The sequence below is a fragment of the Eumetopias jubatus genome, unplaced genomic scaffold, assembly GCF_037043125.1.
Source record: "Eumetopias jubatus isolate StellerSeaLion01/CBP00866 unplaced genomic scaffold, mEumJub1_p1.0 scaffold_17, whole genome shotgun sequence".
Lineage (NCBI taxonomy): Eukaryota > Metazoa > Chordata > Mammalia > Carnivora > Otariidae > Eumetopias > Eumetopias jubatus.
In genome coordinates, this window is record NW_028274823.1 from 49782925 (window position 1) to 49799603 (window position 16679).

The window sequence follows — 16679 nt, forward strand, 5'->3', positions numbered from 1 at the left end:
TTTGGACCAGCCTGAGCACTGGGGTGGTAGGGTCTGGGCCTGCCTCGGGGTGCTGCGCCCAGACCCAAGCCCTGGGGTGATGGGCCCTGGGAAGAGATGAGCCCCCACGGGTAGCAGGGCTCCCGGCTCTGGCCAGGGCCGGGGTCATGGGGACCACCCAGCTCAGGCCTGGCGGCAAGGGCACCTTCCTGGGGCCTCCACAGGCACAGGCTGTGCTGGACCAGGACTCCCAGCCGGCACCCCCACCGTCACCATCCCACCTATTTTCCTGTTGGGCCTTTGAAGACCGGTTATGCTTGAGGACTGGGGCACCGGGATGAGCCCGGTCACACGGCGGTGCGGGGCTGTGCCCAGCCTGGCACCCTCATGCATTTCCTCCATCCCTGCCCCTGGAGAGGCCCGTGGAGCCCCAGGACTGGTCTCAGCGGGGAGTGGGCTTCCTGCCCTCATCTGGCCCCCCACCTCCCGTCTTTTCCCTCATTCTTGACCTTTAGGACGGTGTGAGGCGTAAGGCCCACCTTCACCCTCAGCCACCCCCCAGGAAGGGGACGGATGGACAGACCAGAGCACCCGTGGACGAGGGGCTAGTCAGCAGAGGATGGGGACTGCCTGCTTCTCTCTGCCCAAGGGTGGTGGGTCTACAGCCAGAGGCCCGGCGCAGGGGTGCGTGGCTCGAGTGGTAGTTGCTCCTACTGCCCGCCCGCCCGGTGTGCCTGCTCACCTGCTGCCCGGTCCCCACTTGCCATGGCCTCGGCCAGCCCCTCCCCTGCCCCCTCGCGGGCCTGAGATGGCTGTCGCCATGGCAACCCTGCTCATTCAGTCCAGGATAATGAAGCCAATGTGTTTTTCATTTCCATGAGCGGAGTGCGGAGCGGAGCGGGGGAGGGGGCTTTCCCCTCTCAGCCCCTCCTCTGGGGGAAGGCAGCCTGGCCAGAGAGAGAGTGTGTGTGTGCGGACTGACCAGCGGCGGCACAGACGCCAGTGGGAAGGGGGTGGGGCCCGGAGCCCCCAAACTCTCAGCCCACCACAGCAACCATGCAGTTGGACAATGCCAGCCGGAAAGACAGGCTTCCCTGCCAACACCTAGACCGGGAGAGGTGGCCTGGAGACGGGCAAAGCGGGGCCCCATTTCTAGCTGTGTGGCCTCAGGCTAGTGACTTCGCCTCTCTGGTCTCCCTTCAGTATAAGGAAGTTCACCAAGCATTTATTGGGTCCCTTTCAAGTGTCTGGTCTTCTGCTTTCCCTGGAGAACCTGAAAAGGCCCAGACAGAGCCCCCGGTCGTCTACGAGTCTGTGGGTCAGCAGGAGGAGTTTCTAGCAGGCACATTTCTCAGCCGTAAAAACAAGGCCGGAACGCATACCTGTCGCCACCTATCTTTGAACTACTATTCAGAGGGGAGATTGACGTGAAGTTACGCATGTGAGCGTGCCTGGCACACACACTGGCACACATTAGGCGTTTTAGGTGTCAACCTCCTTCTCTTCCTCATCCTGGGTCCCGGGTCCGCAGCACGGAGAGCTGATACGTAAGAGATCCTCCCATGGGAGTCAGGGCTCGAGGCTGCCCTCACGCCTCTCCTTCCTCTCTTCACCCGGATAGAGACCTGCCCATTCAGTCGGAGGTGAAACTGAGGCCTGAGCAGGGCTGGGCTGGGCTGGGCCGGGCATAGGGGCAGTGGCCTTCGGCCAGCCCACACCATCAGTGGCAGCGCTCATCTGTGGCCCAGACGGGAGCGAGCAGGGCTGTCTGGGAAACCCACGGCCCACAGTCACCGCTAGTCGCACCCCCTCCTCCAGCCCCTCTCCAAGGGCAGGAAGCCAAAAGCACTCACGCAGAAAACCCTGGCCTGTCTCCCCCCCCCCCCGCCCCAATAATTCAATCACCTTGGAGGCCAGTGGCCCTCTCTCCTGGCTGGGCTGACAGATTGGAGGGGGAGGGCGGGGAAGCATGCAGAGGGAGGGGTGGGGGGGACCAGGGAAGCCGACATGGAAAAATCAGAGCAAGGCTTGAAAAATGAAGAAATAAACCTGCCAGGAGGGAGACAGCCTCCATCCGTCCTCCATAAAGCTGTCTTAAGGGCCACCAAGGACGTTGGCAGATGGGGGGGGCCGGAGATGGCTCCTCCTGGGACCCCAGCTGGGCTCCAGCCCCCGCCTGGTGAGGGGTTGGCGAGGAGGAGGGCCTGCAGAGCTTGAGGTCTAGAAGGGGCGGGAGTGTGGGCGGCACAACTGTGGGAGAAGAAGACTGGGAACAGGGGCCTCTTGTCAAGTCGATGTGCCCACACCAGCACACAGTAGGCACTCAACGCTGGACTGTCCAAAGGAACGAATCTCTGCCTGTAGGCAGCTGGCGAGCAGGGCCTGGGTGGCAGGCTGACTAGCCACGAGGACTTGGTGGAGCCCATGTGCCCATTTCACAGATGGGGAGGCAGGTCAGACAGGCCCACAGTCGCATGGCAAATCAGAGCCACCCGGGTTCCCCAGCCCGGGGTCCAGGCCAGGGCATCTTCACCATGAACTCCAGGGTTGGGGCCTCTCCCCAGCGTGCCCCCACCAATGCCACATCACATGCAGGCCAGGGGCCCAACAGACCTGTGAAGGGGGGTACTTAATGGCCCCTCCCACAGGGCCATGAAGAATCACGTTTTCTAGGAACACTGAATCACCCTGAAACCCGCTCATGACATAAGTCCAAAGGAGAAGGAAAATTATGAAGTGACCAGAAAAAAATACTCCAGAATGTTGATCAGGATGACCAGTGGTTGGGAGGATTATGGACAGCTTTTATTTTTCTTCTTTCAACTTTTATGCGACTTCCAGACTTTCCACAACAAGTGCGTGTTACTTTTACAACAAGGAGAAAAGGACATTCTGAGAGTTGAAAAGAAAGAAGTCACTTCCACTAAACGCTACTCGCGTGAGGCTCTTCATCTGCAGGACAAAGTTGAAGGAGCCCTGGCTGCAGGAGGCAGGGGCTGAGCGCAGGCACGCGCACCCATCCCACCAGAGCCTCCCCGGGGGCCTGCAGGCCCTGTAAAGCCACTGTAGGCAGGAAGGAGAGCACTAGAGCTGCCCTCACTTTGCTGTGTGACCTTGGGCGAGTCCTGTCCCTCTCTGTGCCCTGGTGTCCGCCCCTCGTCCTTCTCACCTCACGAGATGGGTACTGAGGACGGTTGCTTGATCTACAGTTGGAAGTCCTCAGGGTTAGGGGGACGGGGCTTCTCTGATCGGAGGGATGCTGTCTGGGGCAGAGGGGGCAGCTGAGGTGCAAAGACTGGGCAGGCTGGCGCAGGGCGGAGGGACCGGCTGAGCAGCGCCAGGAGGCCAGGGGCCAGCTTTCATCCCCTGTTTACAGTGGAAACACGGACTTGAAAAGGTTTCACTTTTCCACTGTTTTTGTGGCGGGGCTGTGGGGAGCAGGGCTTCCTGAGAGCGAGGCCAGCTTTCCAAGGCCACACCGAGTCCAGCCCCGCACTGGCCTCTGACAGGAAACATCATGTTTTCAATTTACTGGTCCCTGCCAGGCGCTGTGAGCAGCCTGTGCTCCCCCAGCCGGCTGGCAGTGTGAGGAGAGAAGTTCCAGGCCTTGCTGCAGATGGGAGCCCCCGGCAGGCCTGGGGGAGCTCCAGGGCCCCAGAGGGACCCCATGGGATCCCCAAGCGGCCTGACTCCGGAACAGCTCTGGCCACAGACGCCTGGCAGCTGATATGGTCTTGTTAGCAGCTGATGCACCCGTGACCCCACTCCACAAACCGCAATCCCTGGCTCCCATGTCAGCGAGCCTCCTCCCTTGACGGACAGAAGGGGAGACTGAGGCCCACAGAAAGAAGAGGCTTCCCCATGCCACCAGATTATTGGCGAAGAAAGAATGACCCTTAACCCCTCTAACCAGATGGGCAGATTCCCAAAGGAGTCCCCTGGCAAAGCGGGCCTGTGCCCCCATGATGGTACTGACGGATGACCTCTGCCACGGGCCTAGAAGCCGGGTGCTGTGATCACATTCAGCCCAGAATAAGCCTGGGTGAGCTGTCTGACCTTCACATCTGACAGATGAGGACACTGAGGCAGAGTGGAGTTTGGGAGCCTCTCTAGGGTCAGGCAGTGGGCCACCACAGAGCCGGGGGCCTTGTGCGGCCCCGCAGCACTCCTCTCTGCACCCCTTCCCGGGGCCGCTCTCAGCTCTGTTCCTTGCTGTCTGAAACTGCCCTAGCCCGGCTGGCTGAAAGTCTCTGGGCCACACAGGTCCTAGGGGCCCCTGCCCTCTCCAGGTGCCTCTGGAAATTCCTGGCAAACGGACTGCTGCCTGCAGCAGGGCTGTACCTTCAGCCCGGGGTCACTGAAAGCCTTGGGCTGCGCTGGCAGGGAGGAGGCCAGTGCCAGGGGACACAGGAGGCCCTCACAGACCACAGCCCGCTGCCTGCTGCACAACTGGGCAGGGGGATTGTCATGAAGGCCTTGGCGCTCGAAACGTCTACGCTCTTTCTCCCCCTGCTAGAAGGTCACTTCTGTGAGGACAGGGGCCTGGTCTCCTGCTCACTGACATTTCCCACACACTCAGATGAGTGCTGGTACACAGGCGGTGCCAAATAAATGTCCGCTGAATGACTGATGGGGGACTGGTCGGGCAGGAGGCTCAGCTCACACTGTGGGTTTGGAGAGACCCGGAAGCTCTTCCCATTAGCCACGTATCTATGATGTTTCGAGGGGAAGACGACACACATCCTGGCTGGCCGGGTCCGCGGGGCCGAGCAGCACCCCATCCCGTTGTGGCCGCCCCCTCCCCCCCCGGCCCGGGCCCTTCTGCACAGCGCCCTCCCCGGGCCCCACTGCTCCCTCTCTGGCCACCTTCCAGCCTTAGACAAAGGGCACATTTTCAGGGATCATAATCCCCTGCTTGTTTGGCTTTTTTCACCAACTATCCCCTCCCTTCTTCTTCCCATCCAGAGCACTCCTGTTCCCAAACGGGAGCCACTTTCCAGGCGAGTGATGGCCAGGCTTGCAGTGGCTCCCAGGAGTCGTGCGAGCTGGGCCAGGGAGGCCGACTGTAGACACGGACGCAGAACCTTCCCGGCACGGACAGCACCAAGGTTGCCAAGGGGGTGGGTGCTCGGGGCTTGAGCTCCAGGCTGCCCTCCTGCTGGCTGGCCTGCAGGGAGCCACGCTGTGCCTTCAGGAGCGGGGAGGAACCTGCACCCAGCCTGCAGAGGGGCAGATACCATGTGTGCACACATACCTATGGGGGGGGGGGTGGCAACACACACAAGCAGGTACACACCCAGAGAGGGAAAATAAGAGACTGAGAAAAAACCAGCAAGGGACCCAGTAAGAAAGAGGGCACACGTTAGGGAGGCGCCAAGAGACAATCTAGCACCGAGAGAGTCAGGAAGAGGCCCACAGACAGAGAGCATCTGTGGAAGGGCTCCCCCTGCAGTTGTGCGGAGCCACTGCCCTGGGCAGGACACACACGAGAGAGCCACGGAAGGAGACAGACAGGAATAGGTGCGTGAAAGAGCCACAGAGAGTGGAAGGAGGAGTGTGACAGGGAGGGCCACGCGGGGAGGACAGGGAGCCAGGGCCAGCAAGGGGTACGGAGGTGGCCGTGGGGCAGACTCACAGAGCTTGCTGCAGATGCACAAGCTCTAAGCCCTGGCAGACTCTTCTGGGAAGACTGGCTGCCACTGGTGCCCTCCTTCCCTGTCCCGGTGCTGCAAGGCTGGCGTCTAGGAACCGAGAAATACAGGCTGCGGAGCCCCGAGCCACCCCACCGTGTCCTGTGAGGAACCCCCGTGCTCTGTGCCCTCTGAGGCTTAGCAAGGTGCCTCGGGTAAAGCATGCTGACCCTTGTCCCTTCCAGGCTTGCCCCAGCTCGTGCTCAGGGGGAGGCCTGGGGAAGAAGGTTAGACCGAACGGGAGGTGGCAACCTGCCCCCCCCACAACCAGGGAGGACAGGAGGGCAAGGAAGCATCTGTGCTCACCTCTGATGTCCGGGGTCCCTTTGAACAAGCCCCTTCCTGTCCCTGGGCCTCGGTTTCCCCTCTGTAGAGGAGGTGGGATCTGTTGGCCCCTCACATGCCATGTCTCTGGAATGTCACATTTAGCGGGTACCTCTGTGTGTATGCGCCTTCTGTGTACCTCTCTCCATCCCAGCCCCATTTCTGAAGGAACTCATTGGCCTCTTCCAACCCTTGCACCCATCGGTCTTGCATTTTAAAGCCCAGATGTGCAGAAGGACATCTCAGCAACAGCAGGGCTCCCCGACATGGGCACCCCTTCCCTGACAACACCCAGGGCAGCAGAGCCACTACCTGACCACCTTCTGTCTCTGGACTCTGACACGCTGCATTTCAGTGACAGTTCAGTGAGAAGTGACACGCTGTGTCGTTCTATAGGTCAATGTCTCTGCTGGCTCCTCACTACCCATCAGAGAGTGTGAGCCACCGGGCCTTGTGCCACTGCTCCCAATCACCTCTCTGCAGCCAACAACAGGGTGTGGGGACTGGCCGTGCCCTTTGTCTTCACTCATCCCGTTCCATCTACTTTGTCTTGGCCTCTCCCTACCCCGCCCCGTGGCCACCCTAAAGCCGAGCCCCCCTGGCTGCAAGTTGACGCTAGGAAGGGCTCTGGGCCCTGATCCCAGCAGGCCTCACCCACGGCTACGTCGGCCACTTCAGCTACCCCAGGTGAACCTGGTGAACACACTCACCACCTGCCTAGTAGTCCTCCTGAGCCCCGGCAAGCAGGCCTTTTTCTTCTCATTTTATGACCAAGAGGAAGAGCCTCTGGGAGGTCAGGTGACTGGGCCTTATGCAGCTTGGGACCTGAAGGTTCAAGATACCTGGTCTGTCGGAGACAAAACCAGCCTATGTCTAGGAAGCCACCTCTGATCGTCCTGGTTGGCAGGGGCTCTCCCCTGGCAATGCCCATAGCACGTGCTCTGGGCCTTGGGTCTGGCTGGGCTAAGGCTTAAAAGTCAGATGGAGCTGGGTTCAAGTTCTGACCCCATTTCCCAAGGGCTATGTGACCATATGACTTAACGTCTCTGTCCCACAGCTTACTCATTTGCTAAATACAGTTTATGAAGATTAAATTAGATAATGTGTATAAAATATATGGGGCAGGTGCTAATGATCATTAAGACTCCCTCAAAACACTCACGTGCGCGTGTGCACGCATGCACACACACACATACACGGCAATATCACAGTGATCAACAGCAAGGACTGGGTCTTAAATCCTGGCTGCGTGACCCTGGGCAAGTCACTTCTCTCTCTGTTTGCTGATCAAGGTCTATTCTTAAATTTCTTCCTAATACTCTCCAGAAGACCCTTCCGCTAACCCCTAAAAAAGCAGGTTATCCTCGGGGCCTGAGGGATTTGCTGGCAACTAGGACACACAGGCTGTCCCCTGACCCTTTACATCCTCTTCTGCACTCACAGCCACCAAGCTCCAGCCACCTCCTGGAAGCTCCGCAGCCAAACCCCCTCTGACAGAGAGAGCCAAGAGGGTCCAGCATGGCCCAGCCTCAGGGAACCGTGTACCAGCTCCCGGGGTGGGGTGGGGAGGGGGCCTGGTGTCCCTGGTCAGCTCATTCTTCATGCAGAGTGGGCAGATTTAGAAAAGTCCTATTGCACTGACATTAAGTGCCTTTAATTCCTGTTGAATCTGCCATCTGACCCACGCCTCCTCCCCGGGCTGGCCACACAGTCATGACCATTTAAACACCTGAACTATCAAACTGCCGGGCACCAAAGGCTGGCAGATAATTTACTTGCATTACAAAAGACCAATTCAGGGGAAGGGCCCATTCTCTAACCACTGGGTGTTATCTTCCCACAGAGCTGGGAAGGCACCAGAAGGACCCGTGTACTGATGGATAACGGAAGATTTCAAATGATGGTTCAGACTTGGCGTCTTCCTTCTTTGTGTCAGAAAGATGCTCCACATGTGGGCAGTCAGGGCTGGGCAGGATGAGCACCACGGGGGAGTCAGGGTCAGACAGCATGAGTTCCTAACCTGGCTTTGCCCCCCGGAGATTTTGTTTTCCTAACCCCCTGCGCCTCAGTTTCCCTCATCCATTACATGGAGATGGCGCTGGCCCCCACCTCAAAGGGCGTCATGACCGAGGGGGAGGCTGTACTCCCTGCCGGCAGGGTGGCTGCTCTCGTGATTCGTACTGACTGAGGGCCCTGTGGCTCCCCTGTCCTCTGCCGTTTAGTGACAGGTGTGAAACGGGTAGGCATCTCCTCCTGTCCCAAAGGCTCTAGGATGGGTGGATCTGTCTGGGGTGCGTTCCGAGTGCGTGTACCAGTGTGCCCTGGGAGGCTCCCACCGCGCTGCAGCTGGCCCGGCGCGTCTTTGCCCACCGTGTCCTCACCCTGGGCCCCCGGCTGGCATCACCCAGCCCGGGTTTGGAGGAAGTACTCTGAGCTGCTCTGGGCTCTGCGCCCGGCCCCCTGGCCTGGCCCCCATCTCCTTGTCTCCGCTGTGACCTGGGTTCTCTCTCCTCAGACAGCCAAGCGAATGCCGTGTACTCTTCATGCCACCTGCACGCAAGAGCGCCCCCCAACAATGAAGGGACAGCTAGTCTGTGCGCTCGTTTACTCGATACGTGTATGGCCTACAGGGCACCGGGCCTAAGCCCAGGGCTGCCTCAGAGCCAGCTCCAGGGGCCACAGGAGAGGGCCCAGGTGTGTGGCCACTGGTGATCTGGTACAAATGCCATCACCCTGGTCACCTCCCCCCCCCCCCCGACCCCAAGCAGGAGCTCACGCTGCATGTACATTCACATACACAGCAGGCACTCATCCAGGGTCCTGGTGGGGGCTATACCCTGACCTGAGGCTGTGCTTTTCCTGTCTTTCCTTCAGCCCCACCTGACATCCTTGAAATTCTTAGAGTGTCATTCTGCTCCAACCAGCCTCTTCCAGGAAGTCTTCCATATCTCACACTTCCCAAGGCCTCTTTCTCCTTGATCTCAGCACCTTCCTGGCCCCAGGGCACTGGGGGTGACTAATTCTCCTCCTTGCGGGCGATCCTTGGCCTAGACTGTGCCAACCTGGGGGCTAGCATAGGGTCTTCTGTTGCCTTATCTCCTCAAGAGCTGAGCACAGATCCATGCAAACAGTAGGTGACTACTAAATACTGCTGCCTTACTGACTACAGATGGAGAGTGTGGGGGAGGAGGGGCTGGCTTATGTAAAGCACTCAAGGTGGGTCCCGTACCAGGCGCCGGGTGGGAACAGAGGGCCTGGTTGGGCTCCTGGCCCAGGGAGGAGATTGAGCTGCCCACCCCGGCCCACACCCAAGGCTGGCCATGCAAGCTGGATGCCAGTGGTCAGAGGAGCCCCGGTCCCTCATCTGAGTGACAGCACAGCCCAGACTCTGTGCCCCAGGTCCTGACATCATCCCAGGTGGGGGGTGGGCAGGGTGAACGCCCCAATGGTGAATAATTCCTCCTCTGCCAGGCCCGAGCTGCCTCCAACAAGGTCTCATTAGGACAGGGCCGGCGTTTTCACCTCTGCTTATTAACTCCCTTGAGCACCAGCGAGTGGAAAATGGGAGGGAGCCAGGGAGCGAGAGGCTTTTTCATTTCTGGATCATGTTGCCCTCAGCGTGGATATTCCTGGAAATTTTCCATGGGGGCTGTCCTGGCTGGGGTGGGAGGGCTGGGAGCCGAGCAGGGGCTGTTGATTTAGGCTGACGGTGCAGGTCAAAGAAGGGCCCAGTGTTCAGGAGCAGGCAGCCCCTTGGTCCCTGTCCTGACATGGCCCCATTTCTTCCTAGGAGCTGCAGAGGCCGGTGTAGGGCTCAGGCCCCGGTGGGGCCATCCATCCCAGACAGATGGCCCAAGGAGAGGTGTGGTAGGTGGCCAGGCACTGTCCGGAGACCAGTCTCTAAGCCAAGAATTCTGGGTTCCAGCACTGCAGCTCACTTCTCCCTGGGTGACCTAGCAAGTCATTTTCCACCCAGGGCCTCAGTTTCCCCATCTATAAAAGGAAGGGACTCCACAGGGCCCCCCTCTAGTTCTGACACTCCAGGCTTCCATATATGCTAACTAATAAAGCTCCAGTGCCCCTCAGAGGAGCCAGATGACCTCACTCCAAACTGCCTCCCTTGGCCAGCTCCATGTTAGTGGTCCTTCTCAGCTTCCAGAAGAGACTGCAGATCTGAGTGGACTCGGTAGATGCCTGATGATCTAAAGGCCTCCTGGAACGCCCACGGGAACTGCCACTCAGTGGCACATCGCGCCCAGGGAATAGCTTTTCTGTCCCTGGGGCTCTGGGGGCTGGCAGGCGGCTGATGACCCAAGTGCCCTGTGGCCTGAAGGAATGGGGCTGCAACCCAGAGGGCTGCCTCAGGGATCCTGGCAGAGAGGACCCCCAGGGAATGTCCTTCTGACTAGCACGGACTTAAAAGAGCAGGAAGAGCCTTTAGAGATCACCAGAACCCCTGATATATTCGTGAGAAAACTCAGCCCCAGGGATGGACAGCTTTGTCCCAATTCAATTGGTGAGGCTGTGACACTGTCCAGGGCCCAACCTCTAGGCCAACTCCCCGTTACAGGCCTCAGTGTGTCCTAGACTGGCCTGATCATGGCACACTGGTTACAAATTCAGAGCCCTGGGTCCCAGACCCACAGAAGCAGACTTCAAGAGAGAGGCCTGAGAATCTGCATTTGAACCAGTGCCCCTGGTGACGTTGGCACTTTGGGGAAGTACTGTGTCTCCTCCATCTTGAAGTGCCATCCTGAAAGTTTCCACAGGAGAGCTCCCGAGAGCACCTGGGAGGCCAGTATCCCTGGGGAGGGAAGTATCTGGGTACCAGACTCGATGCCAACCTCGGGCAGATGTTCCAGTCCTGAGGGGTGGGAGGCAGCTCCCTGAGGGCAACTATCTTCCATTTCTAGAGAAGACTGGTGCCACGCAGCTATTCTGCCTATCTGCCCCATGGCACCCCTTGCAAGCAGGCTTCTCCCTGTTTATAGATTTTCCTCATCTATAACCTAACAGAGGGCATTAGAGATGTAGTAACTTGTCCAGACTCACCCAGTTGATAGGTAGCAGAGCAAGGTCTTGAACCCTGAACCATCTGTTCCTGAAACCCATGCTTTAACCACATGTCACACTGCGCCCCTGCCCACACTGAAATTCACATGCATGCACAAACCCTTATGTGAGGTGGTGAGCTCTCCAGCGGTGGAGGTGTGCAAGCAGCAGTGAGAGGAGCTCCCGGCAGGCATGGGATGACCCTGACCAGCCCTCCTGGAGCTATGACTGGGGACAGGCTAAGCTGGCTAAAGGATGCAAGGGTTTTTATTGTGTTTCTTCCACAAGCAGAGAAAAATGCTTTGGATTATTTACAGGTTTTAGTTCCTCAAAGTTCTCCTGACTCAACCCTTGGCCACCCTAGAGCTGCTGGGCAGAGGGTGGCCAGGAACCTCGGCTGAGAGGGTATCTGTTGGGGACAGAGATGGTGGGGGCGCAGGGGGCTGGCTCCCCAGGCGGTGACAAGGACGGGGGTCTGGGGGCTGGCTCCCCAGGTGGTGACAAGGACAAGGGTCTAGGGGCTGGCTGTGGTGGGGAGTCTGGCTCGGGGTGGGGCTGAGAGAGAGCTCACCAGGGGCCACCCAGTGAGAGCTGTCCCACACTAGGCTGTCTCACCGGCCAACCAGAGTGTGGGCCAGACGGAGGGGGCAGCATGGGAGCATTCCACGGGGGTTATGAAGCAGAGATGCTCCCACAGTCTCCAAAAGAGGCCCCCAAAGAGCCTCAGAGAAGCAGTGGAGGGTCCCAAACAGCTGTGAGGCAAGATGTGCTGCTTCCCAAACCGGAACTGAACAAGGGTGAGAAGCACTTAACAGGAAAGACAGATGTGAGGGAAAAGCTTCCACAGATTCCCATTAACCAGACTGGGGGGCCTAGGGCTACTGCTCCCCAGTCAGCTCTCTGGGAGTTATGTGGTGCCCATAACCCCAGGGCTCTGGAAGCTTCTTGGGGCAGTTTGCCCAGTAGCCCCGGCAGACGGACACCTGCAGGACCCCACTGAGGTCACTGTCTCCTTCCTGTGCCCCCACTGGCCACAGCCCAGACCTGAGACACCTGACAGCTAGACCCGATGCCCAGGGAGCTGGGGCTGAAAGGACAAACATGTAGCAGGCAGCACACAACACATCTGCCACAGAGAGCCTACGCACAGCCTCAGAATCCTTCTTAACACAGCCCAGCCCGTCCATTAAGAACCGGCAAACCAGATAAAATCTCCTCGCCATCCGGAGAGAGAGCCGAGGGCACACAGGCTGAGCACCTGCTGGCTTGCTGTTGTTCAGCACAGGCGCGCCAGGAACTGGGCCTGGGACACGGTTCGGTCTGCCCTGAGCCTTCAAGACGCTTCCGGTCCAGCAGGAGAGCCAGCAGGTGGCTGGCTTGGAGGGGCAGACACGAGGAAAAGCCAAGGGCGCGTGGGGCTAAAGGAGGAGACAGATGTGTCTCACTGGGCTAGCTCAACCCACACAAGCTCAGCAGCCCCCAGCGGGCGGGAGGAGGTAGCCCCTCTGAAGGGGGTCCTCCTTGGGCAGTGGCTCCAGCTGGGAGGAGGACAAGCCCAGCACCTGAACCTTCCAAGACTTCCTGCCATGATGCCTGACCAGAGGCAAACCAGAGTCCGACTGTCAGCGGAGGAGGCTGCAAAGTGCAGCTGGAGGCGGCTGCGGGTACTAAAGGCAAAAATTGGCTCCTAAGGGGCTATTCTGCTGCCTGTGCGCTCCTGAGAGGTCCCTCCAGGCTGGCAGGGGTGGGGCCAGGCTCTGGGGAGACAATTCCCTCCTCCCGCTCCTGCAGCCAGCCCCGCCCCAGGCATCTCCCCACCCTGTGGGAATCCTCCGGGTTCCCAGGAACACACACTTTGGGCCCTTCTGCAGTTCAGACTGCAGCCTGGGTGGTGTGGGAGGGAGGGGAGGACAGGGGTATCCTCTCTTCCTGGGAGGAGCTGGGTGCTCTCACTCCTTGAACCCCAGTGTTCTAGGCTGCATGCTGTGTCTGGAGTGATGAGGGGCAGCGCTGATCCCCATGAGGCACAGCCTGTGACTGTCCCCTTGGTCTAGGGCTGTTTGGGGATTAGGTAGGGAAGCACCAGGAACACTGGAACCCATTATGAGGGGAATGGAACTCATAACACATTCCCTCCATTCCTCTTGAGGTCTGGTTGCCTAGGTACTGGCCACAGTCCTGCCTGCCTCAGTTTACCTTTATAACCAGTGTGGCATGCCCCTGTCCTATTTTGAATGGCAGGATGGTGGCAGCCTGGCCTACAGAGAAGGTGCTCACTGCCGATTCTCATCTGCAAGATTTCCTTCCCCAGCCTCAGTCTCCCCCCTGCAAATGAGGAAACCACACGTGGCAACTGAACACGAGTCTGCATGTGGTGTGGGTATTAAATACACACCAGGTTTCAAAGGAAAACAGAGTGCAAATGAGCCAGTATGTCATCCTTCCGATACATAATCAAGACAAAAGAAAAGACGAGGTGGTAGGCCGTCTGGTGAGCACTCTGAAGGGCCTAAGAGCATAAGGAGGGTTTCGAGTTCAGAAGAGTTCAGGGAGGAAATGACCAGGGCCTCTGGGGAGTGGAGGCCGTGGGGCCTGGGGGTAGGGGGGGCAGGAGGCCACGTCTGACCTTGCGGAGGAAGCAGGGCTTGAGGAAGGCTCCAAAAGGTTCAGGCTGCGCAGCAACAGGGTGGAGGGCTCTCAAGGCAGAAGGAAGTGCAGGAGCAAAGGTGTGGCCGTGGGGACGTGTGACGAAGATGGGGAGGGTGTGGCACAGTGAAGCTGGCAGACAGCTGGGGTGTGATAGGGCCATGCGAGGAGGAGGGGGCAGATGGCGGTGGCTTCCGACACCAGGCGGGGTCCGCAGCTGCTCCCAGGAAGACTGACTGGCCAGGGACAGGGACCGAGGGAGCTCCCAGAGGGTGTCCAGTGGAATGGAGGCGCCTGGCCACCAGAACACACCGGCCTACTCCACCGGCCTTGGAGACCCTCCGGCCTGTGGTTCTCTGGGAGTCCACCCTCTGCTTCCTTCTCCCCTCCAGAGAGGACAGCTTATTCCTTCCTGAGCATACACGGGCTCCCGCCAGACAGCCAGCTCCTGGACACCTCACTTCTAATAATAGTCGCAGTTTTATGAGCGCTGGAGGGAAATGCCAGGTTCCAAGTGCCCCTGTTAGTGGCCACAGGCCCCCTCTCACTTCCCTGCTTTTGCCTGTGGCCAGAGGCCCATGTGCCCAGGACAGCACAGGGTGGCACGGTGGGGCACTGGGGACGGGCCACACACACTGCGCCACCCCCGAGGCTGGGAGTGGGGGGCACTGGCTCGGATCCCTCCAAAGAGCAGGGTGAGAGGGAGCAGGGCGCTGCCAGAGCTGAAAGAACAAGGCCAAGGGCGGCAGGTTGGAAGTCCTGGAATTCTCAGGTCTGCTCAGTCCTGGGGACGAGAGAGGCGATGACACAGAGCAGATGTCGGCGGGGACACCTGGCTAGGGGTGCCTCTGAGGGTAAGGAGAGCAGACGTGAGAAGGTCCTGGGGCTCAGAAAGAAGTTCCAGAGGGAGCTTCAGGGGGAGCTGTGGATGTGACTGGACAGGGAGAAAGTGGGTGAACTAAGGAGGCAGAGTGGGGCTGCCCATGTGAGAAGACAGGGGAGCTGGGCAGGAGAGAGGCACATGCACACAGAGAACCATCTAGAAAGAGACAGAGAGAGAGACACACACACACCCCCCTCCTTACCCCCAGAGGGAATAAGCACCAAAGCGTAGGTGTCCTGCACGGCCACCACCCCCCCTTCTCAGCGGCCTCCTCCAGCCCGCCCGAGGGGACCTCTGGGAAGGGGCCCCCCTGTCTGCTGGTCCAGCCTCCCCTGTGTCCACCCTGGAGAACCTCATGTTCTCTCTCAAACTCAGGAATGCTCTGAGCGCCCCCCACCCCCGCCCAGTCTGCTGCCTGAGTGCCCTGTGCAGTCCCAGCTCACATACTTTTGGTGATGAGGAACTCACTATCCACCCAGAAGGCATCTCAAAAAAAAAAAAAAAAAAAATCTCCAGACAGCTCAGACTCTTGGCAAGTTGAACCCGAGGATGCCAGGGAGACAGCGTGGTTGCCACTGAAGGGCCTGAGCTCTGCCGACCAGAGTCTGCTGGGCAAGAGTGTCCTTTTATCAGGAGTTTGCAAAGCAACAGAGCTGGCCCCTCACTCCGGCTGTCACTCTGAATTATAACAAAACTAGAGAAACAATGTCCTAGAGCCAGTACCATCTCCTCGACTGTGACAGCTAATGAGGACCAAGAAAATCATTCGTTCATTCACTCCCTCACTCAGTTAATAAAATATCAGCTGGGCAACGACCCTGTGCCGGGCACCAGGATGCAGGGAACAAATCATTTAGTCTTCTTTTCTAGTCTGACACCTGCCCTTCACCCATTTTACAGGCGGCAGAGCTGAGTCCAAGGAGAGGCAGTGCCTTGCTCCAAGTGGCCCAAGGAGCAGCAGGCGAAAGGTAGAGCTCACATACGCCGCAGGCGCTGAGCATCTGTCAGCCCCAGGAGAAAAGGGAGGGGCGGCCTGGCGGCCACCCCGCCCCCCGCCGTTTCTAGGACACTGAGGTATTGATTACCACCCTTGCCTTGGAGTGGTTTTCTTTCCTTTTCTTTTTCCATCAAGGCTTTCTAGTCTTCCTTCTCTCTTTTTTTTCTTTTTAAAGACTAAACTCCAAGCCTCTCCTATGATTAATTACCAGCTGCCTAATGCTCTGCCACTGGCAATTTCTGGAAAGGGAATGAATTACCTTGAAAAACATCCGAAAAGAGAACCCACCGTGAAGGAGAATTTCAGAGGTTACCCCACAATTAGCAGTGGGTTCCCCTAGCCTTATCGAGTTGCTGGCAGGCCCTCTGGGGAGGGGCGGCTGCCAGACTTCGGGGGCCACCCTCTGGCTCCCGAGGGCAGCCAGGCTTAGAGGGCCGGGCAAAGGCGCCAGGCAGAAAGGGAGTTGGGTTCCTGAGCACCCACCTTGGGCCTGCCAGTGGCTCAGCCCCTGGTCTCTATGGCATCGTGGACCACTTAATTCCACGGTTCAAATCCCCATGCCAATACTTACAGCTCTATGGGTTTCTTAACCACTTTGAGCCTCTGGAGAACGAGGCACTAAACACACCTCCTCACGGGATTACTGCTGGGAGAAATATGTATTTAAGCAGCATAGTGCCTGGTACACAGTAGACTCTCACTAAGCTCTAACGTTTAAAAATATTTCAGGCTTCCAAGCACCCCCATAATGGCCTTCTCAGCAGTGTTGGTATAATTACCCTCATTTTCAGATGAGAATACTGGCTTCACTCTCACAGGAGTGAAAGGACCAGCCCAAGGTCATGAGCTGATAGCAGGGAGCTGGGATCTCCTGCTCCCTGGTTCCAGAGCCCGACAGTAGTATCCCAGGGCTCACCCGGCCCTGTGTCGGGGCACCTGGGAGCACAAGGGGCCTCAGGAGAGGAGCTGAGGGCAGCAGGGAGATGACTGGGCAAGGCCTCATGCCAGAGCAAAGACTCTGCCTCCCCTGGCTGGGGCCCCAGAGCCTTGGGACAAAGGGCCCTGGCCCAAGTCAGCACTTTTGTGAGGGCCTCTCATCTCTGGGTTG

General features: G+C 58.7%; 1 protein-coding gene across 6 annotated transcripts in view; it reads right to left on the reverse strand.

Annotated features, from left to right (window-relative positions):
* ZMIZ1 (zinc finger MIZ-type containing 1) overlaps positions 1–16679 on the reverse strand; it is a 235127-nt gene that overhangs the window by 129445 nt on the left and 89003 nt on the right. The window contains exon 1 of one of the 6 annotated variants that reach the window (XM_088020047.1): positions 13672–13692. The exons of the other annotated variants lie outside the window; for them this stretch is intronic. The gene's annotated coding sequence lies outside the window, so the exon portion shown is untranslated. Of the gene's footprint in view, positions 1–13671; positions 13693–16679 lie in introns of those variants that run through there. 6 annotated transcript variants of the gene reach the window in all.